Below are 27601 nucleotides of genomic sequence, written 5' to 3'. Positions count from 1 at the left end.
CATCGGCTCCAACTATAATACAGGGATTCGAACAATACCTCTAGAGTTGTTGGGAATATTAAAAAGGAACAGAGAATGCACTTGGCATAGGTCCTAGCACGTAATAAGCTCTCAATAAATAGTAATTATTAATATTGTTATTACAAAATAACTGAATTCATTGGATGTTGCTGTGCTAAATACTTTGTATGCAATTATCTCATTTAATTTTTTTCATAGTATTAATTTTTTTCATAGTATAAAAAAGACTTGCCAACTTCAAAAAAATACCCTTCTTTTTTATCCAAAAGTTATTTAAGAATGCCAGTTGGTCTCACTGTCCTCAGAGGTAGCACGTCACGCAGGCATAATATGGCATCGTAACACACTCTTGGTACTTCACGGTAATTGTTAGACTTAACACAGTAATTACTAATGGCAGCCAAAGCCCAGGAATGACTAATGTTTTGCTTTCTTATGTAAGTTAAAATGGATCCAAATTGTTGATACCATCGTTCCTTCTCAAAGATGTCCCTATCCTTCTCTCTCAAGTCAGAGAAAAAGTCAAGATGGACTACCCATCAGAACATCCCACATTCCCTATCAGTAATGTGTGTTGCTGTACAAAACAGGATGAGAACCGCTGGTCCAGGCACTAAGTGTTAACATTAAATCTTTTAGGACCCTGAAATACTTATAAGGCAGACAAAGTAGAAGCTTCTCTGCGGGGTGTGATCTAGACTACTAAATTTGACCACAAGTTCTTCAGTGCCTAGTTGGTTTATTTTATTAGAGAAGTTAGAGCAGGTTGGGTTGAAAAAGTCTTGTCCTGTAGGATTTTTTTGTTTTTTCTTTTAAAATCAATTTGGTGCTGAATTATAAGCTAAGAATTTTCTAGCCACGCTGTAGAAAGTGTGCTTTAATGACATAACAGAAGCCTTCAGGACAGAGGATTTTTAGGGCTGTGAGACTAGTCTGTATGATACCACGCTGTGTCATTATACATTTGTCCAGACCCACAGAATGTGCAAAAACAAGAGTGAACCCTAATGTAAACTATGGACTCTGGGTGATAATGATGTGTCAGTGTAGGTTCATCAATTGTAACAAATGTACTACTCTGCTGGGGGTTGTTGATAATAGGAAAGGATATGCATGTGTGGAAGCAGGGGGTAAATGGAAAATCTCTGTACCTTCTGCTCAATTTTTCTGTAAACCTAAAATAGCTTTAAAATAAAATCTAAGGGCAACTGGCTGGTCAGTCAGTAGAGCATGCAACTCTTGATCTCAGGGTTCTAAGTTAGAGCCTCACATCGGGTATAGAGATTACTTAAAAACAAAAGCTTTAAAAACCTTTATAAAATAAATACATAAATAAACAAATAATCTATTACCAAAACAAAATGGGGTTCTTGTCCTGTTAAACATATATAAAATATATGTTTATATTATATTTTATGTTATGTTTTATGTTATGTTTATATTATGGTAGTCTGCTGCATGCCAGACTATGGTATCGATTTGGAGAACACCAAAGTAATGAATTCGTACATGTTCTTGTTGAGAAAAATGGGTGCATATCCTGAGTAAACTGGAGTCTAGGAAGAGGATAAGCAAGAATACAAACTGCAGAATTTTAATAAGGATTGTAGGATGATGCATACAGAAAATGTTGAGGGTAGGATGGAAGAGGATGTACCTAATTGGACACGGAAGGTAGAGGTATGGGAGGCTTCATACAGGAGGTGATACCTGAGCAGGGCCTTGTAGGATGAGTAGGAGCTTCCTAAGCCTACAGTGGAGGTAGGGTGAAGGTGGGGGTGGTTCTGTGATCGGCTGACTGAATATGTTGGTGAGATGCCTTTAAACTCAGTTTTGGTCTTCTGCAGTGGATAATTCCTTTTTCCTGGAGTATTATGAGGTTGGCTTAATTAAAGTTCGTAAAGCTTTCAGCCATTTTAGGGTAAGAGGTAAAGTAGAAGGGAAGTACATTCTTTATTATCCTAGCTTTACCAGCATCTCATCACATAAGGAAAATTCCCTGAAAGGTCATTTCTAAGAAGTAGTATTAGTCTCGTGGCTCTTAAGCCTTATGTAACTTCCTGGAACAATGCAAGAACCAGGGGAAAGAAAGTGACATCAGTGTGGAGATAATAATGAATTTAAATCCTAAGCCTTATTGCCTTACTGCAGCTGCTTAGGATGAGACAAGCTGGAAGCTTCTAAACTTAACTCTGCCACTGCCTGGAAGCTTCTCATTAAAAGTTTTCAAATAAAATCAATAAGTTTTGACAGACAAAAGAGCAGATGGCTTAAGGAAAAGAACTGAAAGACCGCACTAGGAAAGCATGGCACTTTAATTCCGTTGGAAAACATATTCCGTGTAGAAGAAAGGAGAGCTCCAACGTGGACATGCTTAGGAGGCAGTAGAGGCAGCATTAGGCCCAGTTCCATCTCAGATTTCACTGTGAAATTTTAGTTTGTGGCACAACTAACCCTTCCTGTTGCTCAGAATCTATGCCCGTGAAACAAGTGATCATCTGTGCCTTACAACCAAGAGTGGTTTTTGTTCCTTCTGTTCCCTAGAGTGGTCTTTGTTACTTCTTGCGTTTTTCTTTCATTCACCACGTGTGTGTTGAGACCCTCCTACTACTAACTGGTGTTACTCTGCTGGGTGGGGAGGCAAGGTGAGCCAAAATCAGACCGAGGGTTTTTTTGTTTTGTTTTGTTTTTGTTTTGTTTTGTTTTATTTTGCCTCTGACAGAACCAACTTAGCATAGACTTAGTGCAACTCATTAATTGGTTAATTGGCAAATTAAATATAGCAAGTGAAAATATATAGATGATTAAAAGTGGTCTGTAAACATCTGATATTATTTGAAGATGATGATGCTAGCACATACTTGTATTTTATTAATTTGATCAAATACTTTGACATACATCATAGTTAATCTCAGGACAAATCTTTGAGGGTGGGTGTTGATAAATTTTAATGAAGAGGAAACTGAAATTCAAAGCGATAAGGGGTCCTGCCCTCAATCCCAGAGCTGCTCCATGGCAGAGCATGACTTGAACCCATGTCCTCCAAAGCTAGTTTGCATGCTCTCTTGATGCTGCAGGTTGAAGCTTTTGGACAGTCATTTGGAATTTCAGTCATCTGACCATTGTAACCCTCTCATCCAAAGAGAATGCTTGTATGAGCAATTCTAGAGAATGCTGACATCCCTGGTGTTCATATTGAGAGGTGGGGTGGCCTACCAGGCAGAAATATTGCATAAACGGAACTATGATGTGGGCAAAACAAGCTGAGCAGTAGTGTCACGATGCAAGCTCTTTGTTTGGACTGGTCTATTCAGCTGTCACTGGGAGTTCCATGTCCTTCCTCCGTCCTTTTCATTTGGACATCACTCTGCCTATGTTTGCTCAGCTTCAGTGTGTGGAGTTTCGTTTTACCTTGATGCCTTGTAGAAAATGGAGGGTTCTTTAGGTTTCCTTGGCCTTAAGAAGCCAAGATGAGGTCAGGGCAAAGGATTCCACTTGGGTACTGCTCAAGTCATGGTTATCTTAGAAAACTCCTTGTGGTTTGATTCTACCAGCAAGTCTAAGTACCAGTAACTTGGGATGCAAGACATACTTTGACGTTTCTTCCTCCATGCCCCATCTACCTGCAGTTTTCAGAGATCCATATGTGGGACACTCCAGGGAAAATCCATTTGGCCTCTTTGCAAGATACACAACAATTAGTGAAGGCATCTGTGTTTTCCAGACACCCCTGCATGTCTCAAAGCAATGACCTCTTCAAAGTCACCTCTACTGGTACTCTCTTCTCTGGTTCTCTACATTTTTCTTGAGAACTCCATTGGTACTTTGTCCTTTTTGGCTGGCACATGTCTCTTTTGTTATTCTGTTCCTACGCTGGTCCTTCCATCCCACAATCCTCACCACACACCATGGCCAGCGCTCTTTAAACCTATGTGTATATGTGTGTAATAGATCATTATACATGATATCATTAATACATTTGTACTAAATGTCATAAATTTATATGATATGGAACCATGTTACTTAGCTGCCTCATACCCTTGTGAGGCTGCCGTGTACACAAGGACCACAGCACTTCACCATGGCCCGCATGCCTTACCTACCTCTCTCCCTCCTCAGCAAGTAGTTCCTCAAACCCACCACACTCTCATCTCCTGCATAGCCCTTGCTCATCAATTCCCATCACCAGGACACTTCCACTCCACATGTTTTGAAAGACTGGATTTTCACATCCTAAAATCAGAGGATACCCTGTTCCCACTCATTCTCTAGCACTCAGTCTCGAGCTCCACTCCCCAGTTTTTTGTTTTCTGACCACCTCATTAGCCTTTATTTAATTCTGGTCTTATCTACCTCTACCACCAGAGTGTAAGCCTTGTGAAGAGAGAGATGGGGAGGACTCACCTGGCATATCCTCCAAGCCTGGCACTGTGCCCATCAGAGTGCTGCTTCCACATACCCTGAAATGGATGAATGATGGATATCCCCCACCCAGCCTGTGATGCAGCTTGTTGTGTATACTAACAGGAGACCCGGTCACTAGGTGTTGACTCCAGGGTGAGCGCACTCCTAAGCACCCTGTCCGAACGCACCCATTTAATTTTCATGAAAACCCTCTGAGGACCGTACAGTCCCTGTCAGCCCTATTTTTCAGATGAGGAAACCTAGCGGTTAAACAATTTTAACTATTCGAGAGATCAAACAAATCTGCTCGAGACTATGCAGCTGCAAAATGACGAAGCCAAAATTCAAACACAGGCATCTGGCTCCCAAACTGCTACAGGTCCCTCCTGGCTTCCTAGAGCCGAGATACGTATCACATTTGAGATCATGGAAAGAAACTTGGAGCAGACTGCAGTGCAGCCCCGGGAAATGAATCGATCTCACACCTGCTCCAGTGTACTCTTTCCCAGCCTGGGGGAAACTGGAGCTGGCATCATTATTTCTTCAGTGTGTCCATATGAAAGGGAAACCAGAGTAATCTCTGCAGATGCTGAGCCTGAAAGAATCCTTGTCCCTTCATCAGAAAAGCATAATTAAGAGCCTCTCTGCCTATTAAATGAGGCCATGAATGCTAACGCAGTTTGTAGAGAGTAAAACGCTCTATACACATTAGTTATTCTTATACTCAAGCTCCATGGGACAATGGCTTATGTTACAGAACTGCTGGTTTGGAAGGTTTCACTAAAACTAAACCTACCTGGTAGTCAAGGAAAGGAAATGCCTCCGGTGTGTTCCCTCCTATCATCCTGTACACTAAACAGGAATCCATTCTTCTCCTGCATTTCCAAAATCCAGAGATATGCAAATTTAAATATGCAGGCTGCTTTTAAATGATACATGAAAGGGATTTCTGAAATGAATGTGCTGTGATTGAATTTCTGGTCAGTCACCCAGAAGGCATTTTGCACTAAGCTCTGGACCCAATTCCACTGAAAATGCATGAAGCTTTGGTGCCTGCAGCCAGTCTAGCCCGAGATGGAGATCAGGGTCTTTGCCACAAAACTTAAACTAAATGGTGCAGATCCCCAGGCTCAAAGTTAAAAAACAAATCAGCACAAGCCTAAAACAAATCCAATACAAAGTTGGATTTAGAAATACCAAAGTTACTTTAGAAATACCTTTTGCGCAACCTTGGTTGGATAATAAAACCCCTTTGATGTTAACCTGCTTGGGAAGACCAGCAGGTATTAATATATAACTTGGCATTTTCAGTGGATGTAACTTTGTCACTCTCAAGAGAATTTGGCTACTCTTTGAAAGTAAGAATATTACCAATTGGTGTTGTCCAAATAAAGGTCTCTTTGACCTGATATGAAATATGAGTAAAAATAATCACTTAATGTGTATGACTTACGCTGAGATGATTTTTAAGAATAACTGGCAGGAGTTGGCTCTCTTAACAAGGTTGAAGAGCCCCACTAATCACCTTGCTTATTATTAAACAAGTTTGCTAAGCAACCTTACTTCTTGCAGATGATCAAAGGTAAGCCTCAGACTTATCAGACTTGACATGACATTCCAAAGTAGTGGAATTTTAAATTATATTCCCCCCTTTTAGTTTTTAAAAAAATTCAGCCAGTAGCATTAATAAGGTCTGTACAAGAAACATAAAGACAGAAGAGGTGAAGCTAATTTCACCTGCTCTCCCCTCACCCCAATCCTCAGAGGTGACTCCTGGAGTCACTTTAGCACATCTCTTTCCAGACCTTTCTCTACATGTTTGTCTCATGTGTATGTATTACATTTTGAAATTTTATGCTGGTATAAATGGTATACTAGCTGTCAATTGCTGCCATAAAACTTAATGCTTTGAAATATGAAAGCTTTTTATCTGACATGTTTTCTGAGAGGGAGCCATCTATGTGTGGCTAAGCTGGGGGGCCCTGTCTTATGGTCTCTTGTAAGGCTGTAGTCAGGATGTAAGCTGGGATGGCAGTCATCTGAAGGCTGGACTGGGGCTACAGGATCTGCTTTGCTGGTGGCTCACTCGTATGGCTGCTGCCGGATGACAGAGTCCCTCGCTGGCTCTTAATAAGAAGCTGCCGCATGGGCCTCTATATGGGGCTCCTTGAGTATCCCTACAGTGTGACAGCTAACGCCATTGAGAACAAGTGATAAGAGAGCAAGAGAGCAGAGTAGATCAAGGAATAAACCATGACCTAGTCTTGGAAATGACACATGGTCATTTCTGCCATATTCTATTCATTAGTGGGTCACTAGGTCTGGCCCACAGTCAAGGAGAAGCTAATCAAGCTCCAGTTGCTAAAGGAGTATCAGAGAATTTCTGGACACATTTTAAAACCACTATATATGGCATACTGCACATATGATTCCACAATTTCCTTTTTTTCATGTAATAATGTCTTCTTATGGACAGATTATATGTACTGACTTAATGTATGTATTAGCTTATTCTTATAACAGCTGCGTACTATCCCACTGTCTACTTAATCATTCTCCTCAGGACAGATTGATCTCATATTTTCACTCCTATAGATACAGCAGTGAGGATGCTTTCTTAATGCCTCATTGGCACGTGTGCCAGCCAGGGTTTCTCTAGTAAAAAATATATCGAAGTAGAATTAGCGAGTTGAAGTGTCTATCTGTTATAACAGTTGCTATCAAATGTCCCTGCAGAATGACGATTCTTATTTCCAATCATTTATTCTCCTCTCACTTGAGGTAGGGGAGAGACTTGTGGGGAGGACTTGTGGTAGAACCTTATTAGGGCAAACAGCTTTGGGCCACTTGCAGATTATTTTGGCATTTTACGAGTTTGGGTTTGGGAGAGGCCTGAGAAGTATCCCCCTTTGCTCATGATTGCAGCCTCTCTCCTTGAACTCTGCTTGATTTAAACAAAAATACAGGAGCTCATCCCTCTGGAGACAGGGAGGCTTAACTGTTGTTTACAAAGGACTCAGGTTCTCAGGTACAAGTTGCCCCAGGAGTACCAGGTTGATTATTGTTCATTCAAAATGACTTCCTCTGTTATGGTAGCAGCTGAGAAATCACATGCACAAAGCAGCATGTGGATTTCAATGCAAAATTAAATGCCATTTTAGTAGCAACTATTTCTGGACTTTGTGCCTTTTTATTGCAAGTTAGTGATGCATAAAATCACAGAATCCTCTGAGCCCTCCCATCATGTAACTTAACCTCACTTTAAACCCAATAACTGGACTGATTTCCGTCTGTTCAAGCTTCCAAGTGTCCTTGGCTGGCAAGAATCATTAGTTGTAGCTACCAATCCTGATAAATAATTAATAATATCAGTAATTAACAGCACATACCGACCCTGAGACAAGTGAACCACACAAAAGGGTTTGGTCTGATTTATATCTATTTACTGCCCAATCAGGAGTGAGAATGCTTGGGCAGATCCAAAATAGTCTATCATTGAGGCAATCGTCATTCATTCATTTAATCTATATTAATTGACCCCCTACTAGGTACTGTGCTGCTTGGTATGTATATGTAGGAAGAGTGTTAACATGATTAATACTTGCAAGAATTTGAAATCGTTTTAATTATTACCAGATAATTTGTGCATCTTATGTACCGGCCACTGCGTTCAGTTCTTCATGGACACTGATGCCCTTCATTCTTTCTCAACAGTCCTGTTGGAGTAGATAGCATTGCCCTTCTATAAATGTCACGATAAATGCAAAACCCTAGTTCTTTCATGAGCCAGCTGCGGATCTTTATCTAGGTTCCTAGTCTTGCTGAACCCTAGTGCCTGGAAGGCTGCACTAATTTACCTTTTGCCACAATGTGTTTTTTTCTCACAGGAAGCTCCATGAAAATGCCATAATGATAGCACATACCTTGCTTAGAGATCCCTGAGGCCTTCCAGTGGACACTTCTGTAGATCTCATCTCAGAAAAGCTTTCCCTGAGCTCCCTGGCCAGGTTGGATCCTCAGATCACATGCTGTGTACCTTCCCCCCTGCATTCTTGGCACAGTGGAAGTTCACATCTGTGAGATTGTTTGCTGTGCTCTCACCAAGGTACTGTAAGCTCCACAGGGCTGTGGTCTGTGCTTTTCCTGCTCACTTCTGTTGCTCTAGAACCTGGCACAGAGCCTGGACTGGATAATCGATATTATTTAGTCCATTAACTAATTGCTTTATTAAAGGCTCGCCCCCCCCCCCAAAAAAAAAGGCTCGAGAAACCTGGAGACTTCTTTAACTTGCCTCATACCTTCCAAGCCTCAGTCAGCAAATCTTTTTCGACTGTGTCCTATGAGGGAGGCATCTAATTAAGAATGGAGGATGTAGCAATAAACTAGACATGATCCGTACCATCCCGGACCCTGCATTCAGTCGGGGCATCCAGATCATAAATTCATCAAATAAAATGAACAAGATAAATTCAAGTATTTTTAAGTCCTCAGAAGAAAATTAAACTGAGAAGGACTAACAGGATGGGGGCGGGGCGGTCAGGGAAGAGTCTCTAAAGAGGGCACATGGCACCAAAACCTGACTCATGGTAAGGAAGTGCAGGTGCAGAATTATCTTGATGCTAGTGAAGGTGTGAGTTGCTCAGGGCAGAAGCCTTGGAGTCATCCCTGACTTCTTCCTCTTATACTCTCATCGCCCTGTTTCCAAAGGGTCCCAAGTTGGCCGGCTTCTCCCCATCCTCACCCCAGCCATACTAGTCTAGCCCATTGCCATTCTCATCTGGCCTGTTGGAATAACCTCCTGACGGGTTTCTCTGCTTTCACGTCACCACTGTCCGCTATCTATAAGTCAGATCAAATCACTTCCTGTTTACATCCTTCTGTGGCTTCTCCTCACACTGAGGGTAAAATCCCAGTACTGACTAAAGCCTACATAGTCTCATGTCCTCTGGCCTCCTCTCCAGCCCCATTTTCTACTGCTCTCCTGCTTCAGGCACACTGCCCTTCTAGCTCCTCCACAAGCAGGCCAAGCATGTTGCCACCCTGGGCACTTTGCTCTTGTGGTTTCTTCTTGTTGGAAAGCTCTCCCTAACCCACCCTGTGCTTCTGTGGTTTGCTCCATCACTTAATTCAAGTTCTGTCCACATACTAACCAGAAGCTTCCACCCTAATTAATGAAAATGACAATCACCATTCTTTCCTGTAGCTTCAACACTTTGTAAGTTTGCTTCGTATACTCCTTATGTAACAGAGTGGGCGTGTTATGTGTCTGTCTGTCTCTGCTATTACAGTATAAGCCCCATGGGAATGGGAAATGAATCAGCTTTGCTCACTTTTGTATTTCCAATCCCTGAAATAGTGGCCCTTGATCACTTTTTCTCAGATGCATAGATGGATGGATGCATAGGTAGATGGATGGGTGGGTGGATAGATGGATGGCTGACTGACAAAATGCAAAGACTGTGAGTCTTGATATACTGGAAAAATGGAAGTCAAGCGTGGGAAGAGAAAAGAGGAAATCAAAGAGGAAGCCTGGGGTCAGACCACACAAGACCATGTAAGTGATTTTAAGGAGCTCAGAATTATTCTAAGATGATCAAGAGGTTGTTCACCTCTGGAAAGCTTTTGCTTTATAATTCCTTCTAACAAGTGATGTGACATTTGGAGAAACATTGAACTGTATGACCTCTTTATTACCTTCTGTGATGCCCAGGAATAGAGGTTTATGCTGCTCTTTGATCCTACCAGTGTTTGCTTGAGATGCTATGGATGAAATAGCACATATGGAATCAGCTACTTTGAGTTGCTGTGTAAATGCACTTCCCCCAGGAGCTACCTCTAACCTCCCAGAGCAGAGTTAAGAGTCCTCCCATGTGCTTCTCTGTAGCTCCCACTGATACCAGAGTATGAACTACTGCTTTGTAATATCTGTCTCTTGGTCTTGCTGGAGTGCAAGCTCCTTGAGGCTGAGGACCTTCTCTTGTTGTCTCCTGTAACTCAGAAACCACAGAGAGGCTGCTGCTGGTCACCTGGGCCCAGCCCACCAGGTTAATGTTTTATGTTAATTCACAGTAGCTGCCAACATACCTATCAGAGTGGCTACAATAAAAAATAGTGACAATACCAAATACTGGTGAGGATGCAGAGAAACTTGATCACATGTAATGCTGGTGAGAATGTAAAATGGTACATTCTTTTTGGAAAGCAGTTTGACAGTTTCTTTAAAAACTAAGCATGCAACTACCATGTGACTCAGGAACTATAGTCCTGACATTTATGTTTCAAAAAGTGAGCACTTACTCTCACCCCAAAATCTGTACACAAACCTTTACACAACATTTCTTGTTGCGTTGTAATTGCCAAAACCTGGAGACAACTCTGACATTCTTCAGTGAATGGTTAAAATGTCTTACCTCTGTACCACGGGATATGGCTCAGAAATAAAAAGGAATGAACTCTTGATACACTCAACAGCCTGTATGAATCTGCAGAGATTATGTTGAGTAAAAAAATGCCAACTGCAAAAGCTCAGGTACGGTGTGATGGACCTCTCCGTCACCCCCGGCAACCAGTAATCTGTTTTCCATTTCTCTAATTCTGTCATTTCAAGATTGTTATGTAGATGAAGACAAGATTAATGATTGCCAGGGGGTGAGGAGAGGGTGGCAGCTAGAGGAAAGTGGGTATGTGGCTATAGAGAGGCACCATGAGAGATCCTTGATGTAATAACAGTGTGGTCTGTATCTTGACTGTATCTGGTTGTGACATTGTACTGTAGTTTTGCAAGGTGTTACCATTAGGAAGCATTGGGCAAAAGGTACATGGGAACTCTTTGTATTATTCCTTAGGAAATAAGAAGTGTAAATCTATAGTTATCTCAAAATTAAAAGCTTAATTAAAGCAAAATACAGGTCTTGGAAATCAGCCAGCCTTAGACTGAAATCCCTGCTCTACCACTTAGTAGCTAAGTGACCCTAGGCAGTTTGTTAGCCTCCCTGAGCTGCTTCTCCTCATCTGAAAACTGGGGATCTTAAATGTCTCATGCTCACATTGTTTTAGAGATCAATGAAGTGGGGGCATGCATTTACAGTACTTGAGAGCTAGCTGTATCAGGAGCGCAGTTAAGAATCAGAGGCAGGGTCACCCCGGGTACTCCAGAGGGTAAACCAGGGCGGGTGCCCAGCAGAGATTGCCCATGATCTCAGCTCATGCATCCTTAGTGTTGTAGTCACAGCTTTCATGATGCTCCTAGGCTGGAAGAAATCTGCAGCACTTCTGTTTATTAACTAGCTAGGTCCAAAATACTTATGTGCACCCTAACAATTTAGGAACCATTTGAAAAAAAGAGTACACATAAATGGGAAAAAACATATTTAATTTCATTCTTAACTGTAGTCATGTACAGAGAAATAAATGCCCCTGTTGGACTCTGCACAGCTTCTCCAACCTCAGCATCGGATTGGACACTGCCGCCCTTTGTATCTGTTCCACCTTAATTTTGATGCAGTATTTGGTTTTAATCACATCAACTGTCAAAACCAACTTTACAAAAATATGATATTAAAGGGGAAAAAAACAGATCCTGGTGTTAAAGTAGTGAATTTCCTTATGCTGGTTCTTGCAGTGTCTGACAGATGTTAAATATTGCTGTTTTTCCCTCAAAATGTGAAACATCTTCCAACACCCCTGTGAGTTTGCTTTGATGCCATAGGGCACTTTGGTGCATAGATTGCAAACTGCAGGTATAATAGTTCGTTTTGGCCTCTTTCCGAAGCAAAGTAGAGAAGAGAGAGACCCAGACAAAAAGTTACCCTCCAGGATATTCCCAGTTGGAGTGAGCCACCTGCTATTGGACATACTTGTGTCTCCAGGACAGGTCTTCAGGGAACAAGAGTTACTTCCTCTGACTCAAACAAGGCAGAGGAGATGATTAAAAATGAAAGCTGGAGAGGTGCCTGGATGGCTCAGTCGGCTAAGCATCTGCCTTCGGCTCAGGTCTTGAGCTTGGGGTCCTGGGATAGAGCCTAGCATCTGGGCTACGCCCTCAGCAGGGAGTGTTCTCCCCCTCCATCTGCCCCTTCCCTCCTCCCACTTGTCTTCTCTCTCTCTCTCTCTCTCAAATAAATAGAATCTTTTAAAAAATGGATGCTGGACCATTTTAGATGCTTACTGTTTTGGATGCACTCTTGTGCAAGGCTTATACCAGAGATAGTAAGCAATTTGGGAAGCTCCTCTTCTCTCAAAATTAAATTCTAATATAAGCACCTAGAAGGTGACAAGAATAGTCCTAGGTATGGGGGTCACAGAAACTAGTCAGACCTGCTCCCCAACCTTTGAGTAATGGGTACTTTTTTTTTTTTTGAGTAATGGGTACTTTTTAAAGAGATTTTATTTATTTAGTCATGAGCGACACAGGCAAAGGGAGAAGCAGGCTGCAAGCAGGGAGCCCGATGCGGAACTCGATCCTGGGACCCCAGGATCACACCCAGAGCCAAAGGCAGACACTCAACCACTGAGCCACACAGACATCCCTGAGTAATGGGTATTAAAAGCCATTCCACAGATGACAAGCAGCACGGTGTTATGGAAACCTTGCAGTCAGCAGACCTGAATTTCAGTCCAGACTCTGCAAAGTGTACTTACTTGTTAGATCAGAGCCTCAGGCTCTGATCAGGCTTCAAGAGCCTCAGTTTCTTTATTTTTTTAATATTTTAATATTTTTTTAATATTTTATTTATTTATTTGAGAGAGAGAGGGCGAGCGAGCACAAGCAGAGGGAGAGGCAGAGGGAGAGGCAGAAGGAGAAGCAGGCTTCCTGCTGAGCAGGGAGCCCAATGCAGGGCTTGATCCCAGGCCTCTGGGATAATGACCTGAGCCAAAGGGAGATGCTCAACTGACTGAGCCACCCCGGTGCCCCGAGCCTCAGTTTCTATATCTGCTAAACAGGTGCTTACTATGTGCATAGTACCTTTACCTGCCCCCCAACCCCCGCGCTGAGCTAATGATGTAAATGCATGCAAATTCAGAACCTTATGACCATCATATAGTAAGCACTTATATTTGTCACTTTTGAAATCACTAATTATCAACTCAGTCTGCTTTGTCCAAGGGTGAAGAGATTCCCAGACAACAAAATGTATCTCTCACGCTTCTCAGAGGAGGTGGACCTATCAAGAGGTGGGGGAAGGAAGAAAATTCTGGAAGGTTTTGTAGTTGATGTTAATGAGAAGCTTGGGAGTGTAGAGTGGTACTGCCCTGGGAGCTGCCTCCTCCTTTTTGCAGACAGGAGAATAAATTCTTTGAGAGCTAAATTGATCTACTCATTCCCTGTTTCTTTTTTTTCTTTCCAATATATCACTTAAAAGAGATCAACTTTCTTCCTCTGATTCTGGCTGTCACCCGGGAGCTGTTTCATCCAGCTAGTGTTGCATGTGACATTTTTTATTTTTACTCCCAACCCAAAAGCCTTTCCAAAGTCAAAGTTAATATTTCTTCACAGATGTCGTGTCATTCCAGGCATTAGTGATAGATGTCGCTTTGTCAAGGTGGATCTGATTGGGATCTCTCTCCAAGAAAGTGAGATGATAGGAAAGACCATAAAGCAGCTGTTAATTTCCCTCTCAAAGTGAGGAGGATTATGCACAGTGGTGGAAAGCCACTCTCTGGGTCCCCAGCCTAATTGTCTTGATTAACACGCTGCACGGCCATCACAGGTGTAGCACATAATAGCTCTATAAGATTTTCATAGCCAGGCCAATTAAAATCTGTCATTGAGCCAAGAACTAACAGTGTGTGCATCATAATACCAAAAGTCAAAACGAGTTCTCTAAACAATAATTGCATTTCTAGGACAATTCATGGTTTAAAAGCACATTTACACTTCCCTCATTTTCTCCTCCTGTGAAAGGCAGGCAGTTGAGGTGGGGAATCCAACAAATGGAGAGATTTAGTGACTTATCACTAATAGGACAATGATAATTATACCAAACCGCTCATGATAAAGATGAGTCCTGGGATCCCTGGGTGGCGCAGCAGTTTAGCGCCTGCCTTTGGCCCAGGGCGCGATCCTGGAGACCCGGGATCGAATCCCACGTCGGGCTCCCGGTGCATGGAGCCTGCTTCTCCCTCTGCCTGTGTCTCTGCCTCTCTCTCTCTCTCTGTGTGTGACTATCATAAATAAATAAAAATTTAAAAAGTAAAATAAACTTTAAAAAGAATAAGAAATAAAATAAAGATGAGTCCTTAAAGAGTTTTCTCCTGTCCATATGGCAAAAATTAACATACGTCACTTAACAACTAAAAAATGCTTTTATAGTTATTTTCTTATCAGGTCTCCCATAATAGCACTGTGAATGCCTCCTTTATTATATCATTTTTATGCATACAAAAAAAGCTCAATACCATGGGAGTCCTGCGTCTCCTTTTTAGAGTTGAGGAAACTATGGTTTTGGTGAGTTTCTGTCACTTGTTCAAGGGCATATGGTCACCAAGGGGTAATACAAGGGTGAGAACCGAGGCTTGTAGACTCAGACCCAGCCTTCCTGCCCACCCTTCCACACATGCTCTCAGGGGCAAGGTGCATCTTAGAGTGAGAGGCACAAGAGGCAGTGTAGCTTATGCTGTGCTGTAAAGACACAGATGCCTCCTACTGCCACAGTGCCCAGCTCTGAACTGACTGAAAGATTTTGGTCAGTGATTGATTTTTCCACTGGATTGGGAATGGGCAGTTTATATTCAAACTGAGTATAAACTTGACCCCTAGTCTCTTCATTGCTTGATCTCTGCAGTGCTGACCGTGTGTATGCTGAAGCTACCTTTGTTCGCTTATAGGCCACCCACCAGAGGCCCAGCAATGCATTTAAAGAGCCTGAGTGGCTGTGAATGGCCATGAAGGCAGAGAATAAATGTCTTAGCATGTGAAGCAGGTGAGGAAGTTGCTAGACAGCTTACCTAAAGCAAAAATGAACTGTAAGCTATTCTCGATCAGAACCACAGTGTCTTGCAGGAAAATGGGGTGCTCTTTATTTCTTAGAGATGAGAAATGAGGAGGAAGCCCTCTTTGGCTCCTCTGATGATTTTTTAGGTTAAGGCTGAGCCCCTGAGTACAAATGATTGCCTGGCTCATGTCCCAGTCCTGATGGAGCACACAGGATGGCTCCCTGGTGACACGTGTGAGGGTAGAAGTGGAATTTCACATTTCTCACTGCTGGAAGGGCAGCGTTTTCTACCAATTGTTCATTCTGAAAGCTCTCTTCAGCTTCAGCCTGTGTGTTCTCAATGGAGGAGAGAAGAGAATGAATTCTGTGTTCCCTATGGTGCATTGAAGCCTAGGGCCAGGTTCCTTTAATCTAAGGAGCCAAAAATGATGATTTCCTCAAGAGCAAATGGCTCCCATTGCCTCTTTGGCTGCAGTGTATCTGTGTCTGCTCTCCCATTCCATCCTGAAATCTGGGGTGCTGCTAGACTAGCCAAGTCAACAACATCCCAACACAAACAGCTTCTTTCATTAAAAAAAAAAAAAAAAAAGAATCCCTATTGGAGATGGGAGAGAACAGCCTTGTGTTCTGTACTATTTTGTTTCAGAAAATAGTACAAATATTAAATATTATAAAATGGAAGAAGCAGTATCTTATGTATCTAAATACATAAGTATTTATTTATTAATGAGTATATGTGTCTATATACAGATTTTTTAAAATTTGCCATTTTTCTAAAGATGTTCTTCCCAAGCATGATATGAATAAATCTTCACTTGGCTTAGCTTAATGCAGTTGAATTGATTTCTGCCCGCTAACCTGTGATTCCCTCTCAGTGGGGAAGAATCGATAAGATCAGTCAGGCCCACTTTTGCACGTCATCAGGACTGGTTTTAATCTTGGTGGTCCTGCTGCAGACCACTCAATATGGAGGCAGATTGATTGGCAGTCATGTTGGCTGGATGACTTGGTGACCATATTTAGGGCACGTTTCAGCTTATGATGTGCTATACAGTTTTTTGTCCTTTGGGCTTCATAGTGTGGAGTCTATTGTTTTCCTTGTCCTGCAAAGGGCCTCTTGGAATGAAGCATGGGAAAATTAACTTGACAGGGGAGAGAACAGAAAGAGTTTCAAGCAGTATCAGAAAGGAAATTTTACATCATAGAACTGTAGCGCTTAGAGAGGTTTGAATCCAGTTAGGCTTGGGGGAGCAGGCATTGAGTCCAGAAGTAAAGAATGCCCTTAAAGCCACTGGGCTAAAATTCATACTGTCCCCCTCTCTCATTAAGCACACAGAAGCTGCCTCCTCTTTTCTGTCTTTTGAAAATGGCCTCTTCTCTGAATGGTTTAGACAACAGAAATTTATTATGTTATGGTTCTGGAGCTTGGAGAGTCTGAGATCAAGGTGTTGGCAGGGTTGGTCACTTCTGAAGGTCATGAGAAAAAAAATGCTGCTACATGCCTCTTTATTAGCTTCTGATGATTTACTGACAATCTTTGGCATTCCTTCGCTTATAGATGCATCATCCTGATGGCTGCCTATGTGTCATTGTGGCATTCTCCCTGTGTGTGTATCTCTGTGTCCCAATTTCATGTATTTATAAGGGCACCAGTTGTATTGGATTAGGGCCCACCCTGATGATCTCATCTTAACTAATTATATCTGCCATGATTCTGTTTTCAATAAAATCATATTATGGGGGTCAAGATTTGAACATATAAATTTCCCATAACAACCCATAGCAATTACTATTAGTTATTATTATGTGTTGATCATTGTTTGATTCTTAGCTTTTCATGACTTCCTCTTCACTATGGATCTACTTTCTATATACTACACATTAAAAATTGCAAAAAAAATACAGAATGAGGATATTGAAATATCACCACATAGTGTGAATATCTTCTAGTAGCACTGGCTGAAAATTTTTGTCCACAATGTCAGGACATTCGTGGTCCTGAAAAAAGGAACCAAGACAATTGGCCAGCCGAATCCAGCAAGAGAGCAGAGCTAATCATTAGTTACACCCAAAACCATCCAGTTTTGGCAATCTCTCCAACCTTAAGATGCTGGTATCTTCCCACAGTAAGCAGGCAGCAGCCTGCCCAAACCTCAGCAGATGGTGTGGAGTCCCCCGTGCCACTGGCGTCATGCACATTTTAGATTTATTAAAACGCCCATGAAAAAAAGAAATCCCCTTTGGAGCAATAAAGTCCCAAATCCAGCAATTTCCTGCAGTATCATAGCAAAGTCCCCCCGGCTGTTGTTGAGATGGTTAGCCAGTAATTCTTCAAAACGGTTTTCTTCTGACATGTACACAACATTTTCCTTTGTAAGAACCTGAAGGTTTGATTCCTCCAGAGCCCATTACACAGACAGATTGGCCCCTGAGATAATTACAAGAAGATAGTCTAATGGGCTCGATTAAGGAAATCCCATTACCTCCATGAAGAATCACCAGTGAAATGCAAACCCAGACAAGTCTCCCTCCACAAAAAAATACAGTCTCTTACCTAGAAGCATAGAAACAGCAGCATTCAGTCCACCTGTCTATATTTGGAAACTAGGCTGATATTGATCTGTCAAAACAGGGTTGTTGAACTAGAATATTTTTACTCCACTCTATTTCAAAAGAATTTAGGATGACATACAAGGTTGTATCAAATATAACATTTTAGAATAAATTAAAAATTGGATGACCTAAAATTATAGCCTGGGTATTGGGAGCCATTTTTCTAGCACAGGCAAGACTGGCAGCTATAGAAAACCCAGCTCTTCCTAATCTGGCATGATCCTCAGAGCCCTGGGGATTGTCACCACCACCTGAGAGTGACAGCCCCTTGGGTTGTTATTAATACCCCTAGCTATTGAGTCTACCCTGGCATCTAGATGTGTAAGAGGGTGAAAAATTCTCAGGTGTCTATAAGGAAGTATTCTGTCTACCAAGATGCCATTAGTGATTTTATCCTCCTTTCTCAGAAAGGTGGCATTATGGATATACAACATTGTCAGCTCATAATTTTATACTGTCTTCCTTCGCCTGCCACTATTACCTCCAACTTCAGATTTTAAGCTTATTTTAAAAATATATATATATGACATGTGTTTTGGAAGGTGGGAAAAAAATCACTTTGTGAAATCACTAGATGAAAAGTTAAGGGGATGTATTAAGCTCACCTCTTCCCCATGCCCTCTTAGTGTCTATGGCACATACATACATGGAGAAGAGAGGTCAGATGCTAGTTTTGAACCTTCCTTACTGAGAGAACCTCACCACTGTTGACCAGGTATTTTCAAAATCCCAGCAGTGAGTATAGGAGTTATTTTTGGAGTTTGTAAGTTGCAGATTCACACTTCAGATTCCTTTAAGAGTCTGACTCAGTAGAACCGGGGCTAGACCCAGGCATCTGCATATTTAATGTGTTTCTTCATGGCCTTTGGAACACTAATGAGTACTGTCCTTTCTTGTGACCATCATGGTTTTGAGAGTTTTTTGTTTGTTTTTTGCATATTTTTACTCTACCATTCTTTTTTCAAAATGGAATATCCCCTCCCCCAGGTGTGATACCTGTAAAAGCAAAACGTGCTTATTATTTTTCAAAAATTTAGACAATGTAAGAAAAATCATCAATTTTCTGCCATGGAGACAGAATTGCCATAAAATTTTAATGAATACCCAGCAAGAAATTCTCTGTGTGTGTGTGTGTGTGTGTGTATGTGTGTGTGTATGTATAATTTCTATCATTTAAAAATACTGTTGTAAGTCTGCAGATCCAAATTCGTGAAAGAGAAAGGGAGGCAGGTAGCTTCCACAAGATCTTTTTCTGCCAGTAGTAACAACCAGTACCTTGTCTTCCTTGAGCTCTGGGCCTCTAAGGGCGCTTCTTTTACAATGGCCTATTCCAGTGGTGACTTCACAACTCCCCATACCTCTACTTAGAACAGTTTTCATTAAGGACTGGGTTGCTATTGATTGCTAACTCAGAAGACATGAGGGAAGTGACTGTACCATCTCCAAGATTCTTTTCCTTTTCCTTTTGTTGTACACATCATTTTCCCATCATAGAACTGGTCTCTTTTACCCCTTCTCCACTTGGGAATCCGTATTTGCCCATCGGTTTGCTGCCTTTGGTGTGAACTGTCCTTGAGCAGTTGGCCTCTGAGAGGTCTTCCCTAGCAAAAGCAGGCTCTAAAACCATATTTCCCAAGGTTCTCCATTTACATAATGCTTCATGATCATTGCGCAGTCTTACCCCTCTGAGAATCTCAAGAAAGTAATGATCCCTCACTTCTGAAAACTTGTACATATTTACACTGAGATTTGTGCTTGTGATTTCAGGAGGTCCAAGGAATCTAAGTTAAGGACCTCTGTGGTGATACATCCTCAGCAGACTGAATCCCCTCAAACCTACCAAGGATTCCTAGAGAAATCAGTCATGAATATAAGTATTAAACATCAGTTATCCAGTAGATAACTGTATTGGGGCAATGGAGATACAAAAAGAAATAAGATAGGAGTCTTGTCTTAAGGCTGTCAGTCTAATGGTAGAGGTATATAGACAGTGGCCACAGAATGTGAGAAGTACCATAATGAAACATGGTAAACACTATAATGCTTATACCGCATAATTCTCACTTCTTTCCTTAAACATGATGCCTCCTCTTCCTGTTGTCCATGAAAATCTTCATCAGGAACTTCAAGCTTACTTCTCCACTATCATTTGGACACATCTTTCTTTTGCCCCGCCCTGGCACTTCATGCTCCTATCTCCCTAAAATCTCTATTCGTCCCCAAATGTGTCCTGCTCTGTGGGTCTTATGAGCTATCTCCCTCTGCCTGGTATACTTCCCTCCCCCATCCTTTGCCCTTTGGTCAGGCTGAGTTTTTTTTTTTTTAAAGATTTATTTAATTTTTTGAGAGAGAGCAAGCATGATTTGGGGGAGAGGTCATGATCCCAGGTTCCTGAGATCACAACCTGAGCCCAAGGCAGATGCTTAACCAACTGAGCCATCCAGGTGCCCCTGGTCAGGCTGACTGATTTGTCCTGTACTACTAGACTTTGGATGCTTTCTCCAGGGAGCTTTCCCTGATATCCTCAAGTTTAAGTTAAATGCTTCTTTTTTTTTTTTTATTTTTTATTTTTTTTTAAGTTTTTTTTTTTTTTAAGTTAAATGCTTCTACTTGTTACCATAGAATTCTATCCTTACCCTCATTTTAGTATCTTTCGTACTATGCTGCATTTACCTCCTTATATGTCTGTATTCCTCACCAGACAGTGATATCCTCAAGGGCAGGAAGCACCATGTTCATAGTTCTAGTCATACTGGCTAATGCATAATACTTAATAAATTTTTGGATGAATTAATTTACTAATTAGTCAATTTAATAAAAAAAACTCTCAACAGAATTAGTTATAGGGCTTTCAAATATAAGTCAAAGTTGAGAGCCCTCCTACCTCTTTATTCTTTAAGAAATGCTTTCTATAATTAGAACTTTAACAGTGTCTGACCGAGACACTCCTTGTCTGTGAGGAATCTGACTCTTGGTTACTTGGTACACACAGAAGCAGAAACAGAGCTGGGTCAGTTAATTAAGAGATGATCACCCGTCACTTACTTAGCATTCTGTAAAATACCCTGGGGAGTAAAGAATTTATGAATTTCTTCCTTCAAGAACTTCACGTTGGGAACATGAGAGTCCTTTGTGTGGAAACTGGATAGTATATTATGTCGTGCAGATTATAAAATGGTATTTATAGTCACTTCCAGCTTGGTCTTTCTGAGAATATCAGGTTCTTAATAGCATTTCACTGTATTAAACACTCCCATAGCCTGATTGCCAAACCAGACTGGGGATGGAGGAGAGGGATCATATTTTGATGACTTTGCACACCTGAGGATGGCCATAATCCCCTCTTCTGAGTAGGTATCTAGCAACTATTTGTTAAACAAATGCCATCAAAGGAGAGGGAGACACCAGTAATTGTAACACCTAGATGAAGAGTTTCACACCTATAAATTATGAAACCAGGATGAAAGGCTTTTCTTTTTAATTTATTTATTTAACAAGCATTGGGGAATCACTGCACACTGTGTTGGGTGCTATGACAGACCCGCAAGAATTAAGGCGACATCAATGGAAGCCTACCAGCTTCAAAATCAGGTGTACCTGGGGTGGCTCAGTTAAGTGACTGCCTTTGGCTCAGATCATGATCCCAGGGTCCTGGGATAGAGCCCCATGTCAGGATCCTTGCTCAGTAGAGTCTGATTTTCCCTCTCCCTCTTCCCTCCTTCCATGTGCTCTGTCTCTCTCTCTCTCAAATAAATAAATTAAATCTTCAAAAAATCAAGGGTACCTGATTCAAATCCCAGCTCTTCTGCAGGCTTGCTAAGTAACTTTCCATTCATTCCATTGATATTATCATGTTCTAGACAAGGCAGTGTGCTAAGTGTTGAAGACACAACATTAAATATTTCCTATAATTTTGGAGCCTTCACTCACTTTCCTTGGTTTCTTCTGGCTGTAAGGTAGAGCCAACAATATTTTTAAGGAGAGCTACTGGAAGGATTACATGTGATGTGTATGAAAATGCTCAGAACATTCTTGGCATGTTTTAGATACTCAATAAACGCCACTAGAAAGCGCAGTTTTTATAATGTAGTAGGACAGTATAACATAATATAGCCAGGACAAGACAATGAAACCTATGGAATGCAGCTGGAGCTCACTGTCTAAGATGTCAGCCCTGCTACCTATTGAGCCCTTGAAATGTAACTAATCCAAACTGAGATAAGCTATAAGTATAAAATACACACCAGGTTTTAATGACTTAGTATGAAAAAAAGAGAGCTCACTAATACTTTTTTTGTTCATTACATTTTGAAATCATATTTTCACTAAATTTGGTTAAATAAAATGTTGTTAAATTCTACCCGTTTTGGGTTCCTGGGTGGCTCAATTGGTCAAGCATCTGCCTTTGGCTCAGGTCATGATCCCAGGATGGAGTCAGCAGGGAGTGTGCTTCTCCCTCTTCTCCTCACCCCTGCTCGTTCTCTCTCTCTCTCTCTCTCTCTCTCTCTTTCTCTCTCTTTCTCTCTAGTAAATAAAATCTTAAAAAAAAATTCTACCTGTTTCTTCTTTTGAATGTTGCTACTAGAAAATTTAAAATTATGTATGTAGCTCACATGACTTCTGTTGGGCAGTACTGGGCTTGAGAATAAATAAATGGGTTACTGATTTTTTTAAGATTTTATTCATTTATTCATTTTATTCATTTATTCATGAGATAGAGAGAGAGAGAGAGAGAGAGGCAGAGACACAGGCAGAGGGAGAAGCAGGCTCCATGCAAGAAGCCTGATATGGAACTCGATCCCGGGTCTCCAGGATCACACCCTGGGTTGCAGGTGGCACTAAACTGCTCTGCCACCAGGGCTGCCAGAGTTACTGATTTTAAAAAAGAGCCAATTAGAGATGCCGGAAATGACCCATAGATGGGTCCTATGGGATTGTGATGGAGCAGAGATGAAAACAGAAAGCTGCAGTCATGACGTCATAGCCTCATGGTGCTTTCGGTAGTCGTTACCAGATCCCAGAGCCAGAATATTCTAATCTACTTTAACTCATACCACTTGTGAAGTGTCCCTACCTACACACGTAGGAAAGGGGGTGGAGCCGGGGTGACGGAAAGCTGGCTGAGATGTCATCACTGGTTACAGAAGCTGCTAGGACTAACTTCGTCATTTGGTAGCAGGGTAAAAGCAGCTGAGCTTTAATCAGATGAGGTTCGAATGTCAGGATTATTCTTCCTGCATGATCTGGGCAGGTTACTTAATCTCTCTGAGCCTCCATGTCCTCATTTATAAAATGATGATGATAATAGTAACTGTATAAGTCTGCTTAGGCTGCCATAACAAAATACCGTGGACTGGGTGGCTTAAGCAACAGGAATTTATGTCTCACAGTCTAGAGGCTGAAAAGTCTAAGATCGGGGCGCTGGCTGACTCATTTCCCCAGCAAGGACTCTCTTCTTGGCTTGCAGATGGCTACTTTCTCTCTGTGTCCTCACGTTGCAGAGAGAAAGCAAGCTCTTTGGTGTCTTTTTAAAGTCATTTTATTTTATTTTTCCTTTATATATTTTTTTACTGATGTATGGTTGACATACAATGTGACATCAGTTTTGAGTGTGTAACATAGTGCTTTTGACAATTCTCAACATTATGCCCTGCTTGCCACAAGTGTGGCTCCCATCTGTCACAATACAACAGCATTACAGTACCATCAACTATATTCCCTATGCTGTACCTTTCATCCCTGTGATGTGTTCATTCCATACTGGAAGCCTGCACCTGCCCCTCCCCTTCACCCCTTTAACCCATCCCCCATCTACATATCCCAGCCAACAACTACCAGTTTGTTCTCTGTATTTATAGGTCTGTCTGCTTTTTGGGGTTTTTTTTTAAAGATTTTAAAAAATTTATTTATGATAGAGAGAGGTAGAGACACAGGCAGAGGGATAAGCAGGCTCCATGCCAGGAGCCCGACACAGGACTCGATCCCGGGACTCCAGGATTGCACCCTGGACCAAAGGCAGGCGCTAAACCGCTGAGCCACCCAGGGATCCCCTGCTTTTTTGGTTTTTGTTGATTTTTTTTTCCAGATTCCTTATATAAGTGAAATGATACGTATTTTCTTTCTCTTTGTGACTTATTTCATTTAACATATACCTTCTAGGTCTATCCATATTGTTCCAAATGGCAAGATTTCATTCTTTTGTGGCTGAGTAATATTTCATTCTGTGTGTGTGTATGTGTGTGCACCACATCTTAATCTATCAGTGGACACTTGAGTTGCTTCTATATCTTGGCTATTGTAAATAGTGCTGCAATAAACAGAGGAGTGCATACATCTTTTCAAATTAGTGTTTTCATTTTCTTTGGGTAAATACTCAGTAGAATTATTAGATCATGTGATAATAACTATTTTTAATTTTTTGAGGATCCTCCATACTGTTTTCCACAGTGCCTGCACCAGCTTGCATTTCCATCAAAACAGTATGAGGCTTCCTTTCTCTCCACATTCTCACCAACGTTTATTTTGTCTTTTTAATACTAGTCATTCTGGCAGGTAGTAGGTGATATCTCATTGTGATTTTGATTTGCATTTCCCTGATGATTAGTGGTATTGAGCATCTTTTTGTGTGTCTGTTCACCATCTATATGTCTTTGGGAAAATGTCTGTTCAGGTCCTCTGCCCATTTTTTAAATTAGATTGTTTGGGATTTTTTTGGTGTTAAGTTTTTTCATATATATTTTGGTTATTAACCCTTGATCAGATATATCATTTGCAAATATCTTTTCCCATTTGTTAGGTCGTCTTTTAATTTTAGTGATAGTTTCTTTCCCTATACAAAAAGTTCTTTTATGTTGATACAGTCCCAGTAGTTTATACTTGGTTTTGTTTCTCTTGCCTCAGGAGACATATCTAGAAAAATGTTGTTATGACTGATATCAAAGAAATTACTACCTGTGCTCTCTTCTAGGATTTTTATGGGTTCTGGTCTCACATTTAATCATTAATTTTGCATTTATTTTTGCATATGGTGTAAGAAAGTGGTCCCGTTTCATTCTTTTGCATGTAGCTGTCCAATTTTCCCAACACCATTTATTGAAGAGACTATATTTTCCTCTTTGTATATTCTTCATTGTATATTAAATGACCATAAAAGTGTGGGCCTATCTCTTGGCTCTCTATTCTGTGCCAGTATCTGGTTTCTCTTCCTTTGAGGGCACTAATCCCATCATGAGGGCCCCATCCTTGTGACCTTTCTGAACTTCACCACCTCCTAAAAGCCCCACTTCCAAATGCCATCACATTGTTGGTTAGGACTTCAAAATATGAGTTCGTTTGTAACAGTAACTGAATCTTTAGAGTGTTGTGAGGATTGAAGGATCTAGTGAATGTGAAGAATGTGGCATGATGTAAATGCTCAATTGCTAGTATTGTCACTGTCAAATCTGTTTTGTGTACTGATATATCTTCAGCTCTGGAACAATCCCTGCCACGTATGTGGTGTTCAATAAATATTTGTTGAATTAATGAAATAATTCATCATCACATCCAGCAATGACTAATTATTCCATTTGCTGAGATTCCCATGGCACTAAGTAGGATCCTAATTCTCTCGCCCTCAAGGCCACGTCTCTGAATGTAAGTCTGAGTTCTCTCAGGACTGGCCGGCTATTGAGAATGGGCCATTTGGATGACTAAATTGTCTTGTGCTTTGACATTAATGCCCTGCAAGTTGACTCCACCCTGAGGCCACTCCTTCTCTAGCCAGCAAAGCTCACGGCTCTGTGTTTCCCTAATCCTTTCCATCTCTCCACTATATCCAACCATGAGACTCCTTTTCCCCATCCAATTTAATAGTATAAAACCTGCTCTGATTTAGAATCTCTTTTGCAGCTAATCGAACCTTGCGGCTTTCTATTAGCTGTTCGTATTTGCTCTAAGCCCAAGCTGAGGCGTCTGGGATTATTATGTAATAACTTGGGCTCATTTCTGGTCAGTATATACCGTCCCTTTTCATTCTGAAAATCCCCTTGGGGTGCTCTTTCTGTTTGCAAGGGGTGAGGGAAGTAGTTGGAAGAGCTGTGGCCGGGGGGTTGGGGATGGGAGGAGTGTTTGCTATGAGTTATTATCCCACACTTACCAGTATTAAACTGGATTTGACAACCCATAGCCTAGGATTTAAATGATCTAAATCCTTCTTTATTTGGCAGCCTGGTCTCCCTTACTATTTATTGTGCCACCCAATTTATTATCATCGGCACACTTGGAAGCTTTGGTGTGTGGTGCCTTCACAGTCAAGTGATTTATACAAATAATTAAAAAGATGAGGGTTCCCAGCAATGAGATCCAAAGCTGACCTCCCCCCCTCCCTCGCCTCTCATCTGGTTCAGTTCACCTCTCACGTGTTAACCCTTGGCCCCCTTACTTCATCTCCTTGGAAATACATCCTCAGCTTTCTTCAGGAGCTGGGAAGTAAAGGCCCTTCGCAGGGAGCAGCAAGGGTGGTGAGAGCCACAATCTGATTCCAATAATTGGTATCAGGTCTTTCAGTGGGAAGTACAGTGCAAACCCCTTCCATATATTGTGGGATTTCAGTTGTCACACCAGCCCTTGGAGGTAGGCATTGATTTTATTTCATGTGGCAACTGAGCAAGTAGACACGTTGTGTCTCAGTCTCACTAGAACAGGAAGAGTGGGAGAAAGGAGAATTGGAGACTGGGAGGACAGGGTAGGACATGGCCACAGGGTCAGAAGGAATATTGATACACAGGATAGCAGGTAAGTACGTGAGCTTTGAAATCAAACAAACCTGGGGGTGAATTTCAGCTCTTTGTGGGACTCTGAGCATGTAACCATCTGTGCCTCAGTTTCTTCATCTGTAAAATGGGGATAGTGAAGTACTAACACAGGTAATTTGGAGGAGCGAGTGAGATACCATGCTCAGAGCACTTAATACATTTCTCCATCTGTTAAAAGGCGAGAATAATAGTCCCTAACCCACTTACCTTCACCACAACCCTATGAGGTCATATGCATAAAGCACTTTAAAACAGTGCCTGGAAATGCTCGTGTACGTTAGCTGTTATTACTACTGCTCCTACTGCCTTTACTTCCAGTCTCACCATCACCACTACTATTACTACTGTTATTGTGGTTGTCATGATTCAAACTAAATCCCACACAGATCAGTACTATCCAACCAGTGTGTTGCAAAGACCTTGAGGTGGGGCCGTGAGAAGCAGAATTCACCCCATGATAGTAATTATACCTTATACTACTATAAGAACAATCATGCATGTGTGTGCATGTGTGTGTGCATGTGCGTGTGTGCATGCAGGCATGCTTGCTTTACTTTCCCTACCCCAGATCTACACATGCCCTTCTCAAACTAGATGTCAACTCCAGGCTTGCCAGAAGGAGGTTTGATCTAAAACTCTAGCCCATGCTTAGACACAAACAGCCTTCCATTCAAGAACTCCATTTCCTATCATCTTATCTCTCTCGTTTTAAGGCTTGGTATGTATACTTTATTAGGCCATATGTTCTTACTGAAAACCAAATGTTGATGGATGGGTTCTAGAGCAGTTTTTCCTTTATTTAAAATATGGAGCAAAGGTGGCTCTGTTGGGAGC

General features: G+C 41.5%; 1 protein-coding gene across 15 annotated transcripts in view; it reads left to right on the top strand.

Annotated features, from left to right (window-relative positions):
- PPP2R2B (protein phosphatase 2 regulatory subunit Bbeta) overlaps positions 1–27601 on the top strand; it is a 439287-nt gene that overhangs the window by 278308 nt on the left and 133378 nt on the right. The window lies entirely within an intron of this gene.

The sequence above is a fragment of the Canis lupus genome, chromosome 5 (genome assembly GCF_048164855.1).
Source record: "Canis lupus baileyi chromosome 5, mCanLup2.hap1, whole genome shotgun sequence".
Lineage (NCBI taxonomy): Eukaryota > Metazoa > Chordata > Mammalia > Carnivora > Canidae > Canis > Canis lupus.
This window is presented reverse-complemented; position numbering and strand designations above follow the sequence as displayed.